A 15714-nucleotide genomic window follows, 5' to 3' on the forward strand; every position below is an offset into this window, starting at 1 on the left:
AGTTAGATAATCACACGTTTCAGATTACCTCTTCTCTCCTCTCCCAGTAATGCCTCATACTAAAATACATAGAAATAAACATACCCCACAAATTCATACAACCCATGAAGATGCACACACAAAAAACACATAGATACTGTACTGTTTATACATACATATACAATACAGGTACATACTTTCTTAATTTCTTTTCTGAAAGAGCCATAGGGCAGCATGGCTTCACTAATATAATTACCCAACCAGGACTGTTGTTTGCTTGCTTGAAATGCAAGCAACCTGTCTAGATAAGACCTGATTTCACAACCTAAAATCTTTGAGTATGCAAATAAGTTACAAATTCCTATTTACCCTCACGGGGTTATATAGCAGGGATTCAAGACAAAGTTAGACAAGTTCCTGCTGAACAAAAACTTGCACTGGTAGGGTTAGTCTCAGTTAGGGCGCTGGTCTTTGATCATCTTGACTGCTGGGCAAGATGGACCACTGGTCTGACCCAGCAGCGGCAATTCTTAGGTTTATATCACATCAATGTATTTTCAATTTCTTTTTTTGTAAATTCTACTGTCAAACCTAGAACTCTATAGATTTCTTTATAGTAGCTATTTATAATATTAACTTATATTGCAGCTATTGCCATAGGCAGGGTCAGATTGACTTGTAGGCAAACCAAGCGCATGTCTAAAGCCCATGTTTATGGGGACCCTGTCAGATGTATTAAGGACTCAAGAGAAACTGGCTTTTTTCAAAACTGTACAGTATTTGCTGTAATATTTAAAAGTTAGGATGATGGCTAACATTTTGACTTTTTCAGATATTAAAACTCCCTATTTGAAGCTCTCCAATCCTCTGTTGTTGAGTAAGTTTGCCCTGCTGGCTTCTAGTATCACTAGCAGCAGAGACTGTGGGTAGAGAATGACACGGTGACAAAATTCATCTCCGTTCCCGTCCCCGAGGATAACTGCGGGAAATTATCCCATGTCATTTTCTAGTGTCTATTTCAACCTCAGTCCTTCTACACCAGCATTCTTCAAAGCAAAGCTTGCGGGTCTGTCGTTGTGGCCATTCATACTCTGATTCTTCCCTCTCTCCTTAAAGAATGACATGAAGATGGTTTCCCGCGGTTATCTGCAGTTATCCGGGTGATGAATTTTGTCATTCTCTAACTGTGGGTAGAATCCAGCCAATGGAAAGGCAGTAGAATGCAACTCATGTCACTAGAAGGAAAGGGAGTGAGACAGGGAGAAGGTTGGGGATGGAAATGAGGGTGGGGATGAGGGGCAGTCTGTCACAAGGAGGCTATCTTGTAACATTTGATCCACTGCGGGGGGGGGGGGGAGGACTTGGGGGGGAGCAGGCCACTGGTTGGCATATTGCCTACACACGTAAGGGAGAGGGTTGTTTGGGTTGCTACAGGGAGGGCTGCTGTGGGGAGGACTATCCATGCTAAACTGAGACCCTTTACAATTTTAGAATGTTGTTCCAACATTTTTGGGTGAAGGAGAATGTCTGTGTTTGTTTTATCTCATATGTGGCTTTCTAAACTCATTGTTTACAGATCCAGGTTGTTCAGACTTGTTTCATATTGCAGTGCACTGCAGTCGATATAGATTTACTGAAAGATTGTGGCCAGAGCAGAGAGGTTTTAACCGGATCAGCTTGAAACATTGCCATAGTTTCAAAACTGTCAGTTTAGCAAGAAGATATGCTAAAATATAGTTATATTTGTTTTCTTTTAATTAAATTCTTTTTTATCTACCAAGAGGATGACACAATAATAAAATATTTACATAGTGCATAACAGTGTAATTGCTTTATACACCCAAAGTTGAGAATTTCAGTATGTTTTTATTCTTCTACAATTATCTTTCGACTAGACACCCTTGTTCAGATGCTGATGCTCAGCACTTTAAAAGTTACTCAGAAGGCATGAAAAATGATAAACTCTGTAGGCTACAAGTCCATTTGTTTTAATGCTTACCGTGTTTCCCCCCCAAATGTCCTACCCCGAAAATAAGCCCTAGCATGATTTTAGGGGTAGGTCCTAATCTAAGCTGTACCCCAAAATAAGCCCTAGTTAAGATCCCTCCCTCCCATCCCTTTGTGCACCAGAAACCCACCAATCCTCCCACTGTGAGCTTTACATACCTCCAAAGCCTTCTCTCTGCCGCGTCACTGAAATTCTATAACTTCATCCAACTTAGCAAAAGAATAAAAGTAATTGTTTGCTTCTTTTCTTTAGGCTTTTACTGTGATCGCCATTTTAACTCAATGAGGTTGTCACTGACAACGGGCTGCTTCGCGGCCTTCCCCACCGGGGCCTTCCCTCTGCCGCGTCACTGAAGATGATCTTGAGTTAGAAGGTGAGGTGGTTTTTCGTCAACTTCAGGTTCATACAACTCCACAACAGCAGAGACACATTTTTCATCTGAACTTTTGGAACATTGTGCTGCAGATGTGGAAGGAGGAATTGGAACTGGATTCTCCGAGTCATGAGGAGTGGGTTTCGGGAGTGCACCGGCCTGCGCTAAAAAACGCTATCGCGGTTTTGTAAAAGGGGAGGGGGAGTAAGTCAGATACTAAGAACATACCTTTCTTAGATATTGTGATTACATATGAGAAGAACTGGTTCATCACAGACTTACGCAGAAAACCAATGAATGTAAATAAATATTTAGATTTTAGAAGATGGGATACTGAGGAAGCTGTGTTTTGACCCCATAACCTGTGAGGCAAAATCAAAAGAGATGAGTGAGAGATTTAAGGAGAAGGGATACCCTGCAAAATGCATTAATGAGGGATACAGATCTGCGCCAGTCACTAAAAGAGAAATGGTTTTCAAACCAGTGAAGAGACCACATGCTACAGACAGAATAGCATGTGCACTGCCCTTTATCTGTTTGTCTGGGGGTAACTAGAGTCCTTAAGAAACATTGGCATATTGTTCAGGGTACTGATAGCTTTTCAAAATAAGAAAATGATGATTCCACATAAAAAAGAAATGAACTTGAGCAATTTTTTGATGCCATCAGCTCTAACTGTACCTGTAAAGATGGATGGAAGACCAAAAGGGCATTTCAAATGTGGTAATTGCTTGGGCTGTTCTGTTAATATTAAAACTACTGTATTCGTATACCCTAAGACTGGTAAAGAACTTAAACTGCAACACTTTTCTAATTGCAAGATTAACCCCCTCTTTTACTAATTGGTTAGTGCACCTTAGTAAAAGAGGGCCTAAATAACAGCTTCGTACTAGGATTATTGCAAATAAAGTGAAATAAAGCAGAAGATAAAAGTAAAACTATTGCTAGATCACTCCAACCAGATGAATCATTTGATTGAGGAATACTATTTCTGTGTACTACTGAGACCAAAAAGCCCCTGAAGAGGAGGCGATATGGACAAATGCTTCTGAGATCAGAACAGAGACTCAATTTTGAATTTGGAGCCGTCGGGTCTTAATCAGGAGCTAGATCTTTCAGTTTACCTATGAACATCTTTAGCACACATCTGTTTGGATTATACAAGAAAATTCAGATGATATTTATTTTATACATATATTATTTATTTGTCTTTTCATAATATCATATTTATCAGCCTTCTATATTAGTACTTATGATGTACTTCACATTTGCCTTTTAAACTCTATACTTTTTAATCCCAAATGAAGTATTTTTTAAGTTTAATGCATTAACTTTTTGACTATATTCAACTAACAATATTCAAATTATTATTATTTTTTTTTTTTTTTGAAATAATGTTTATTAGAAGCAGTTGCAACACAGAAGACACAGATACCCAGCAGTACAATATCACCAGGTCCAAATAGAGAAAATACAAATTCCAACAATATTTGTAAACATTTCTAATTCTTCTGGAACTTTCATGAATGCACATGCTCAGAATCTGGTTGTGTGACCACTCACTAGTTCTTAAGTTGCTATGGAAACCTAAATAGGCTTAATCAACAAAAGATCAGTCAAAAAAGGGAGAGAAACAGTGAGTAGTTGCCCTTTTTTCATATATCATTGCTGGGCCTTTATGTTTGATCTTTTTAAACTCATACTTTAACTTTTATGGGGCTCATAATTTAAAAAAAAAAAAAAAAAACGGCTAAAAGTGGACTAAATGGCAACTTGGACGATCAAAAAGCCTGATCGTCCTACTACCCATAATCAAAGCTGGTTTTAGACGTATCTAAAACCAGCTTAGGCCTTTCCCCTGCCTCTAAACGCACAGAGAAAAGAGGCGTTTGTAGAGGAGGGTAAAGGGTGGGCGGTGGGCGGGAGGTGGGCCGACCTAGACATACAACACGTATAACCAAAGATTTTGACAAGTTGCCTAGTCGGCACTTATACGTTTTGACTTAGACCAAGTCAAAACAGGTATAAGTGCCAAAAAAGGGGCCGCTGAGCTGATGGCGGTTGGCGTGTTCAGCTCAGCAGCCCGGCAACCTACCCACCACCGCAACCATCGGGGCAGGAGAGATGGGTCATCTCCCCTGCCGCATTAGCGATACCACCAAGTGCCGCCAAACACGGCACTTGGGATCACTAAAGCGGCAGGAGAGATGACCCATCTCTCCTGCAGCGATCCACCCCTCCAATCGGGCCAGGAGAGAGCCCAAGCCCTCCTGGCCCCGCTGAGTACGATCGTGGCAAGAGGGAGGCCAAGCCCTCTTGCCCCGCGATCCCCAAACCCCCCCTCTGGGCTGAATCCATTGGGGCCAGGAGGGAGCCCAAGCCCTCCTGGCCAGGCAATATCCCCCCTCCCCCCACCACACGATCCAGCCAGGAGGGAGCCCAAGCCCTCCTGGCCTGGCGATCTCCCCCCCCACCACACTATCCGGCCAGGAGGGAGCCCAAGCCCTCCTGGCCTGCAAACCCTCTAACCCCCACCCCCCACTAAAATACGGGCAGGAGGGATCCCAGGCCCTCCTGCCCTCGACGCAACCCCCCCAATGACTGCCCCCCCAAACCCCCAACCGGCCCCACGACCCCCCAACCCCGTACCTCAAAAAATGTTGGACGGGTGGACGGATGCCAAGCCTGCCATCCGACAGGCCAGCCAGCATAGGAATGGGGCCGGATTGGCCCAGGCGGCTGAAACCCCGCCCACAGGTTTCTCCTGTGGCCGGGGCCTTAAGCACATGGGCCGGGCTGGGGTCAGTGGGGGGGAGGGCGGTCAGGGGTTCGGGGGGTGGTCATTGGGGGTGTTGCATCGAGGTCAGGAGGGCCTGGGATCCCTCCTGCCCAAATTTTAGTGGGGGGTGGGGGTTAGAGGGAGTCGCAGGCCAGGAGGGCTTGGGCTCCCTCCTGGCCGGATTGTGGGGGGGGGGAGATCGCCGGGCCAGGAAGGCTTGGGCTCCCTCCTGGCCGGATCGTGTGGTGGGGGGGAGGGGGAGGAAGATCGCTGGGCCAAGAGGGCTTGAGCTCCCTCCTGGCCCCAACGGATTCGGCCCGGGGGGTGGTTTGGGGATCGCGGGGCAAGAGAGCTTGGGCTCCCTCTTGCCTCATCGAGTCTGGGAAGGTCAGGGTGGCGGGGCAAGAGGACTTGGGCTCCCTCTTGCCCCGATGTCGTCTGGGGGGGATGGATTTTGTAACTGGTGTTGTTTTTGACAGACACTGGTTACAGAATCCAGCTTTTAGGCGAAGGACTGGTTCCTCCGCCTAAAAACCCTTGTTTTGGACGTTTGGGGCTTAGGCCTTTTTTAGGTTGATTATATGGTATAAGTTTAGATGTAGTGTTGGTCTTGGCGTTTAAACAGCTGATCGTAGAGGCAGGCCATTATTTTTTTTTAAAAACCTCCTTTTGGACGTTTTTTTTGATAATGGACATTTTTCCTGCTTCTAAGGCCTTAAGCCAAAAGAGGACTTAGACGTTTGTTTGTTTTTATTATGCCCTTCCACGTGTTTAGTTTTAAGACTGGGTTGAACCCATATTTTAACTTATCTGGGTATGTATTTTAACTGACACTTTGGTCTGCTTTATTGCACTGTGTAAATCAATTTAAAGTTACACTAGAGTAACTTTTTGGTACACTAGAGTAGGTCATGTCAGACAAAGCTGATTAATTTCTTTACTGGGTGACCAGAGAATTGGATAGAGGGAGTGTGCTCAGGGCCGCCATCAGAAACTTCTGGGCCCCTTACTGAGCAATCCTATTGGGCCCCCCACGCACCCGTTCCCCCCCCCCCCCACACCCCCTCCCCTTCTTCCATGGGCCAAATACACACATACTTTTCTGTTAATGCTCCACCTAAGCCAGTCCCTTCAAATCTTCTCACGTCCATTGGGTGATTTGGCATAGAGGAGATATTCATAAAAAGAACGTCCGTCAAGATCTTTACTCATAGTCTGTGCCATTTGCTTTAAATCATCTTCCATCATTAATCCAAATTGCACAATTCTTTCTCTGTCTTTGTCCTGAATGGCATCTGGCCACATTGCTGGATCCTTCCAGTCAACAAATTTATGAGCAGGCGCGGAGAACGCATTTTTAAACAAATGTAGTTTATCCTTGTACTCCTTATGTAATTTTAATCATCTATGGATATGTTTGTATGTTTATTGTTCAAATGGTTTTATTTATTTCCCCAAATTTATTTTTGTTATACGCATTGAAAATATTTGATATTGCGTTTAAATCAAAATCTCAATAAACTTGAAACGAGTGCCCGTGAGATTGTGGGAGGGTTAAATACTCAAAACTTAGAAGAATAACAATTTACTTAAAGTTTTTGCTACGCCAGCTTTCTGGTATCTTTACATACAGTGGCGTACGTAGCATATGTAACACCCGGGGCCCATCACTTTTTGGCACCCCGCCCATCTGTAAGAAAAACATGATTTTTAGTAACAAACCACACGTCACACATGAGTACCTAGGAAAAGGCAGCATCTTACATATTGCAGTGAGCAGTACATCAATACACCCATTGTAAAACTAAACAAGCCAGACCAGCACAGATCAATCCTACACCGTCAATCCTAACAGAAAACCATGTCTTTCGAACATACAGAAAACAGAAAACACCTTCGCCTAGTATGGAATATGTTATCACAAACTAACCCCTCACTCTTTTACAAAACTGTAGTGTGGATTTTAGCCACTGTGGTAACAGCCCTGATGCTCATAGAATTCTGAGCATCAGAGCTGCTACCACCACGGCTGGCGCTAAAAAACGCTCCACAGTTTTGTAAAAGGGGGGATAAAATAGAAATACACAGTTTCAACGCTCTAGCTCAGAGGTGCCCAAACTTTTTGAGCTTGTGAGCTACTTTAAAATGACCAAGTCAAAATGATCTACCAACAATAAAATTAAAAAACACAAAGCACACTATACGCTGAGAAAATGTTAATTATCATTCCTATTCTGGGTTTTTTTCAAAGAGGTCAAAGCAGATGACTCAGTAACAACCATACAAAAATAGACAAATATACCCTCCATCCTTTTTATTAAACCACAATAGCAGTTTTTAGCGCAGGGAGCTGCGCTGAATGCCCAGCGCTGCTCTTGACGCTCATAGGCTCCCTGCGCTAAAAAACACTATTGCGGTTTAGTAAAAGGGGACCATATTGTAAAATATAGACAGCAGATATAAATTCAGAACTGTGCATAGTAAGTGAAGGGAAGTTTTCATCTCTGGGAATTTACCCAGTTAACTATTAAGTTATTTGGGCAAATTCCTTTGAAAACTGTGGTAATACTGCCTCCACTTTGCTAAATTTAAAATATAATCATTTTTCCTACCTTGTCTGGTGATTTCTGGTTGCACTTTCTTCTTCTGACTGTGCATCCAATCTTTCTTCCCTTCTATCAGCCTGTATGCTTTCTCTCCTCCACACCTCATTCCCTCCCCCAACTTTTTCTTCCTCTCTCCCTGACCTTTCTTTCTTTTTTTCTGTTTCTCTTCTTTCCTTCTGTTTCCCTGCCTTCCCCCTTTCTTTCTTTCTCCCTGCCGTTCCCCAAGCCACTGCCACTGCCGCTGCCATCGGGGAACAGGACCCACCAATGGATAACAGGCCCCAAAGCCGACGCCGACGCTGACGCATGCTCTCCCTGCTTTGGGCCGATCAGTCTTCCTCTCCCCGACGTCAATTCTGCCGTCGGAGAGGAAGTTCCGCCCAGCCAGGCAGCGATTGGCTGGCTTGAACTTCCTCTCCGACTGCAGAATTGACATCGGGGAGAGGAAGACTGATCTGCCCGATAGATTAGATCGCCAAGACAAAGTGAGTCCTGGGTGATCGACTCACTTTGCCTTGGCGAGCTACTGGCGCCCCTGCCTTAGAACACTGCTTAGGACCCTGGGGGAGCCCGGGCCCCCTGTCAGCTCCGGGCCCCTGAATGCAGGACTGGTAGTACTGCCCTGATGGCGGCCCTGAGTGTGCTAGATGTGGTGTATTTAGATTTTAGCAAAGCCTTTGACAGTGTTCCACACAGGCATCTAATAAATAAACCGGGTGCCCTCAAGATAGGCCCCAATATGACACATTGGGTCAGGAACTGGTTAAGTGGAAGGTGACAGAGGGTAGTGGTCAATGGAGATCTCTCTGAGGAAAGGGATGTTACCAGTGGTGTGCCTCAAGGTTCAGTTCTTGGGCCTGTTCTTTTTAACATTTTTGTAAGCAATATTGCTGAAGGACTGTCAGGTAAGATTTGCCTCTTTGCAGATGATACCAAAATCTTCTTTAGAGTAGACACCCCTGATGGTATGACTAACATGAGGAAGGATCTAGCGAAGCTTGAAGAATGGTCTGAAATTTGGCAGCTAAGTTTTAATGTTAAGAAATGTAAGGTCTTGCATTTGGGCTGCAAAAAGCCAAGGAAACGATACAGTTTAAGGGGTGAAGAACTTTTGTGCATGAAAGAGGGATGGGACTTAAGAGTGATAGTATGTGGCAATCTTAAGGTGACCAAAGGAGTTGAAAAGGTGATGGCAAAAGCTAGAAGGATGTTAGGGTGTATAGGGAGAGGTATGACCAGTAGGAAAATGGAGGCATTAATGCACCTGTATAAGACTCTGGTAAGACCTCATTTAAAATATCCAGTCTTCTGAGGATGGGCAGACTGGATAGGTCATTTGGCCTTTATCTGCCATCATATTTCTATGTTTCTATTATCTGTTTGCTTTAGTCGGTGTACAACTATTAAATCATCAGGGCCAGAATAAAGGGTAGGCCAAGTAGGCTCATGCCACGAACCCAAAAAGTTCAGGGGGGGACTGCTGCTCTGCTTACTCCGATGGCATCAGTGTACCTGCCTCCAGGCCCGGCTCCAGATGTTCAAGTTTTCCTCTTCCTGCTTTCTTCATTCTTCAGTGCAGCCAAACTCCCAGTCTTCAAAAGGTCACAGGAAGCAGCTTCTACACACTGTCCATGGCTGACCCAGAAGCCTTTCCTCTAATGCTGAGATTTTGCATCAGAGGGAAGTCTTCCAGGGCAGCATATAGGAACCACTGCACAATATAGGATCCACTGCCCATGGCTTTTTGAAGACTGTGAGTTTGGCTACACTGAATAATGAAAAATAAAGGAGGAAACACTACTTGGATGTCTGGAGCTGGACCCAGAGGTACACTCTTGCAGGAGGGGGGGGGGGGGCGGAACGGACATAGGGGGCAGGGCCATGGAGGAGCAGGGCCAGGGGGCCTAGTATACTTGGGTGCCTAAGGACTACCAAATAATTAATCCTGCCTTGATTCTAATTGATATTTAAGTTTTATCAATTGGAGTTATTTAACTTTGTTTTGGTTTTATCGACTGTTAAGCTGTTTTCACTATATCTGTTGGTACTCTATTTTATAGTTGTTTAATTGAATCTTTAAGCTTGCTTATGTTTTAAAGTATGTTTGTTTATTTATTTATTCAAATTATTTATATTGTTTATTGATTTTAGTTTTGAATGTGAAATTTACATATGTATTTTGGTTTATAGTACTCTAAACCCCTAGATAAAACTTGGCCAAGTTGGGCGCATTTTACCCTTTTTGCTGCTAATAAATTGTTTGGACTACAGTTTGGGCTTTCTGGCCTTTGTTTTGCCAATCTGCTCACCTTTTCTTCTAATCTGGCCCTTGCAGATTGCCTACCTGTTTGCTTTCTGGAGCTATAGATTTGAATTCAGCCTTTCTTCTTCCTGTTCCCACAGATATTTGCCAGATATGTGGGTCACCCTGATAGTGTACCCTTAATCTTATTAAAAATGCCTTATATATACCAAAACAGAACTTCTTTAAGACATCTAGGTTTAGGGTGGGGGGACGGACAATTTAATGAGAAGGCACTGTTTCCGGATGCCTTAGAGGGGGGACGGTGTTCTAAAACAGACTCCTAGATGTAGGCACATTACACCTGCATCCATGTATCTTTTAAATTATATACATTCATCACATCTCTGTCCCTACTCCCCTTTCACCACACTGCCAGAATGAGGGTGATTCTTTAGTAGCCTGCCTATGGACTCTATATAGGTGCCTAGAAGAAACGGCTGATGGCCCATCCCAGCCAGGGTTTCCCTGTGACTCCAAGTGGGTTATTGTCCTTTGTCCATAGGGTTGTAACAGACCGCTGCTGTTCAATATATTTATAAACGATCTAGAAACAGGGACGAAGTGCGAAGTAATAAAATTTGCAGATGACACTAAACTATTTAGTGGAGTTGGGACTAAAGAGGACTGCAAGGAATTACAAGAACAAGCTAGAAGAGTGGGCGATGAGATGGCAGATGAAGTTTAATATAGAGAAATGTAAAGTCTTGCATGTAGGGAACAGAAACTCGAAGTACAGCTATACGATGGGAGGGCTGATAATGGGTGAAAGTGCCCAAGAATAGTAATAGTGGGGTAATAGTGGACAACACAATGAAGCCATCGGCACAATGTGCAGCGGCCTCTAAGAAGGCAAATAGAATGCTGGGTATTATCAAAAAAGGCATTACAACAAAATCGAAAGAGGTCATCCTGCCATTGTATCGGACGATGGTGTTCCCGCATCTGGAGTACTGCGTCCAATATTGGTCGCCGTACCTTAAGAAGGATATGGCGATACTTGAGAGGGTTCAGAAAAGAGCAACGCGATTAATAAGAGGTATGGAAAACCTTTCATATGCTGAAAGATTAGAGCAACTGGTGCTCTTTTCCCTGGAAAAGCGGAGACTTAGAGGGGACATGATAGAGACTTATAAGATCATGAAGGGCATAGAGAAAGTAGAGAGGGACAGATTCTTCAAACGTTCAAAAACTACAAGAACGAGAGGGCATTCGGAAAAATTAAGAGAGGACAGATTCAGAATCAATGCTAGGAAGTTCTTCTTCACCCAAAGGGTGGTGGATGCCTGGAATATGCTTCCAGAGGGTGTGATAGGACAGGGTACTGTATCAGGGTTCAAGAAGGGATTGGATGAATTCCTGAAGAAAAAAGGGATAGAAGGGTATAGATAGAGGAGTGTGTGGCGCAGTGGTTGGATCTACAGCCTCAGCACCCTGGGATTGTGGGTTCAAACCCCGCACTGCTCCTTGTAACCCTGGGCAAGTCACTTAATCCTCCATATCCCCAGGTATGTTAGATAGATTGTGAGCCCACCGGGACAGAGAGGGAAAAATGCTTGAGTACCTGATTGTAAAAACCGCTTAGATAACCTTGATAGGCGGTATATAAAATCCTAATAAAACTTGAATAGAGATCACTATACAGGTCCTGGACCTGATGGGCCGCCGCGTGAGCAGACTGCTGTGCAGAATGGACCCCTGGTCTGACTGCTTATGTTTTTATGTTGATAATTCACAAAATAATGCATTGCATGGTTTTTAAGGTATTTAGAAATAACCCAAGGGCTACTAATCTCTCATTTACACACATACTCCTCTTTCATAAAACCATAGCATGGTTTATAGCACTGGCCGCAGAAGTGACAGCTCTGACTCTCATAGAATTCTGAGTGTCGGCGATATTACTTCCGTGGCCAGCGCTAAAAACCATGCTACAGTTTTGTAAAAGGAGAGGGGGGGTAATGAGAGGTGTAAAGAAAGCTAGTTGGTCAGTCCTCATTCTGACACAGACTCCAGACATCTCAAACACCTCTGCACAAGTGATGCACAAGAATAATCTATGAATTTTGAGGAAGATTTTTGGAATTTTTTACTTATAAAAAGTAGAGATATGACAATATTGAAAATATTTTATGGTATTATAGAACACTAGAGGGGCATAATCCACTAGAGGGGCATAATCAAAAGAAACGTCTAAGTCCGTTTTGGGTCTAAGTCACAAGTCACCCAAAGTTGGATATGGGAAAAGGTCCATTTTCGAAAAATACGTCCAACTTTTTTTTTCTTTTATCATCCAACTGTACGTCCAGCCGTCTGATCGCCCAGACCGCTAAGTTGTTCATCTTTATACCCCATTTTCGTCCAAAAATTTGTCCAAGTCACAAACATCTAGAAAAAGACCTTTTGGGCGCGGGAGGGGCCAGAAAAGTGATGGACTGGACACCCAGACATGGCACCAGAGTAGTGGGGTACCATACAGGGCACTGCTGTGAACTTCACAAAAAGGGTCCAACATAAACATCTCACTACAGCTCCCTTATAGGTCACGGTGAGCCCCCCAAAACACCCCAGAATCTACTAGACCCACCTATCTATCATCCCAATAGCCCTTATCGCTGCAGGCACCACTTATATAGCAGTACAAAAGGGTTAGGGTTTTTTTTGGGGGGGTGCGCATTTTTCATCATGAATGCAGTGATTAGAGTGGCTTATGGGCCTGGGTCTTAAGAACATAAGAACATAAGAAATGCCTCTGCTGGGTCAGACCCGAGGTCCATCGTGCCCAGCAGTCCGCTCACACGGTGGCCCAGCAGGTCCAGGACCTGTGCAGTAATCTTCTATCTATACCCCTCTATCCTCTTTTCCAGTAGAAATTTGTCTAATCCTTTCTTGAACCCCAGTACCGTACTCTGCCCAATCACGTCCTCTGGAAGCGCATTCCAGGTGTCCACCACACATTGGGTAAAAAAGAACTTCCTAGTATTTGTTTTGAATCTGTCTCCTATCAACTTTTCCGAGTGCCCTCTTGTTCTTTTATTATTCGAAAGTTTGAAGAATCTGTCCCTCTCTACTCTCTCTATGCCCTTCATGATCTTATAAGTCTCTATCATATCCCCTCTTAGTCTCCTCTTCTCCAGGGAAAAGAGACCCAGCTTCTCCAATCTCTCAGCATATGACAGGTTTTCCATACCTTTTATCAGACGCGTCGCTCTCCTCTGAACCCTCTCGACTAACGCCATATCCTTCTTAAGGTACAGCGACCAATATTGGATGCAGTACTCCAAATGCGGGCGCACCATTGCCCAATACAACGGCAGGATAACCTCTTTCGTTCTGGCTGTAATACCCTTTTTGATTATACCAAGCATTCTATTTGCTCTCTTAGTGGCCGCTGCACACTGTGCCGTCGGCTTCATTGTCATGTCCACCAATACCCCCAAGTCCCTTTCCTGGGTACTCTTATTTAATAATATCCCTCCCATTGTATAGTTGTACCTCGAGTTACTGCTCCCCACATGTAATACCTTACATTTCTCAACGTTGAACTTCATCTGCCATCTCGTCGCCCAATCTTCTAGTTTGTTCAAGTCCCTTTGCAATTCGTCACATTCCTCTGTAGTCCGAGCTCCATTAAATAGTTTAGTGTCATCCGCAAATTTTATTATCTCGCACTTCGTCCCTGTTTCTAGATCATTTATGAAGATATTAAATAGTAGCGGCCCGAGCACCGAGCCCTGCGGGACACCACTCGTGACCCTCCTCCAGTCGGAGTAGTGGCCCTTCACTCCTACCCTTTGTTTTCTACCCTCCAACCAGTTTCTGATCCATCTATGTACATCTCCTTCCACCCCATGGTTCTTCAGTTTCCGGAGTAGACGTTCATGGGGCACCTTGTCAAAGGCTTTTTGGAAATCTAGATATATGATGTCAATGGGGTCTCCTTTGTCCATCTGTTTGTTAATCCCTTCGAAGAAGTGCAATAAGTTTGTTTGACACGATCGTCCCTTGCAGAAACCATGCTGGCTGGCTATCAGAAGTTCGTGCTTTTCAAAATGTTGATCAATGCTTTCTTTTATCAGTGCTTCTGTCATTTTCCCAGGAACTGAAGTCAGGCTCACTGGCCTGTAGTTTCCCGGATCACCTCTTGATCTCTTTTTAAAGATGGGCGTAACGTTGGCTATCTTCCAATCCTCCGGGATCTCGCCTGTTTTCAGGGATAAGTTGCAAATTTGCTGCAGTAGTTCCGCTATCTCCTCCTTTAATTCCTTCAGAAACCTTGGATGTATGCCATCTGGACCCGGGGATTTATCAGTTTTTAGTTTTCCTATCTGCCTGCGAACATCAATGCTCACTTCTATGAATGTTAATTTTTCTGCTTGACTTCCGTTGAAGAATTGCTCAGGTTCCGGCATGTTGGACTTGTTTTCGTTAGTAAATACAGATGAGAAGAACATGTTAAGCCTTTCTGCCACTACCTTCTCCTCCTTCACCACTCCCTTCCTGTCTCCGTCGTCTAGCGGTCCCACTTCCTCTCTAGCTGGTTGCTTCCCTTTAACATATCTGAAGAACGGTTTGAAATTTCTTGCTTCCCTGGCTAGCCTTTCTTCATACTCTCTTTTAGCTTTCCGAACCTCACGGTGACATTCTTTTTGATACTTCTTGTGCTCTTTCCAGTTCCCCTCAGATTTGTCCTTTTTCCATTTCTTGAATGAATTTTTCTTATTGCCAATCGCTTCCTTCACTATTTTGGTTATCCACACTGGGTCTTTTGTTCGATTCTTTTTGCACCCCTTCCAGAATCTGGGGATATACAGATTTTGCACCTCGTTCACCATGTCCCTGAAGAAGGACCAGGCATGATTTACCGTTAGCCATGTTTTGGAAGTGTTCCTAAATTTCTTCCTTACCAATTCCCTCATTGCTTCGTAGTTTCCTTTCTTGAAATTAAAGGTTGTCGCTATGGATCTCTTGCCTTTTGATACTCCTACCTCAACCTTGAACTTGATCATATTATGATCGCTGTTTCCCAACGTCCCCACTACTTCAACGTCCTTTGCAGGTCCTCTTAACCCATTTAGGATTAGATCCAGAGTGGCATTTCCTCTCGTCGGTTCTCTAACAAGCTGCTCCATGAAGCAATCTTGTGTGGCTTCCAGGAATTTTGTCTCCCTAGCGCATTTTGAGCTTCCAAGCCTCCAGTCTATCCCGGGGTAGTTGAAGTCTCCCATAATAACCGTGTTGCCACTTTTGCATTCTCGCTTCATCTCGGCTTCCATTTCCTCATCAATATCTCCGGTTTGCCCGGGTGGGCGATAATATAGGCCCATCTTTATTTCAGGCCCTTTCCTTCCCGGTATTTTAACCCATAGAGATTCCAGCTTGTTGGTCGTCTCTGCTGTGTCCATTCTTGTGGATTGTATGCTTTCTTTTATGTACAGGGCTATTCCACCTCCTTTTTGTCCTGACCTGTCCTGGCGGTAGAGCTTGTATCCCGGCAGTGCTGTATCCCATTTGCTTTCCTCATTCCACCATGTTTCAGAGATTCCAATGATGTCGATGTCTTCTGCATCGACCACGGCTTCTAGTTCCCCCATTTTGTTTCTTAGGCTCCTTGCATTAGCATATATGCAATTTAGATCTTGGTATTTTGTTGTCCTCCTTTCCTTT

Source organism: Geotrypetes seraphini, chromosome 4, assembly GCF_902459505.1.
Source record: "Geotrypetes seraphini chromosome 4, aGeoSer1.1, whole genome shotgun sequence".
NCBI lineage: Eukaryota > Metazoa > Chordata > Amphibia > Gymnophiona > Dermophiidae > Geotrypetes > Geotrypetes seraphini.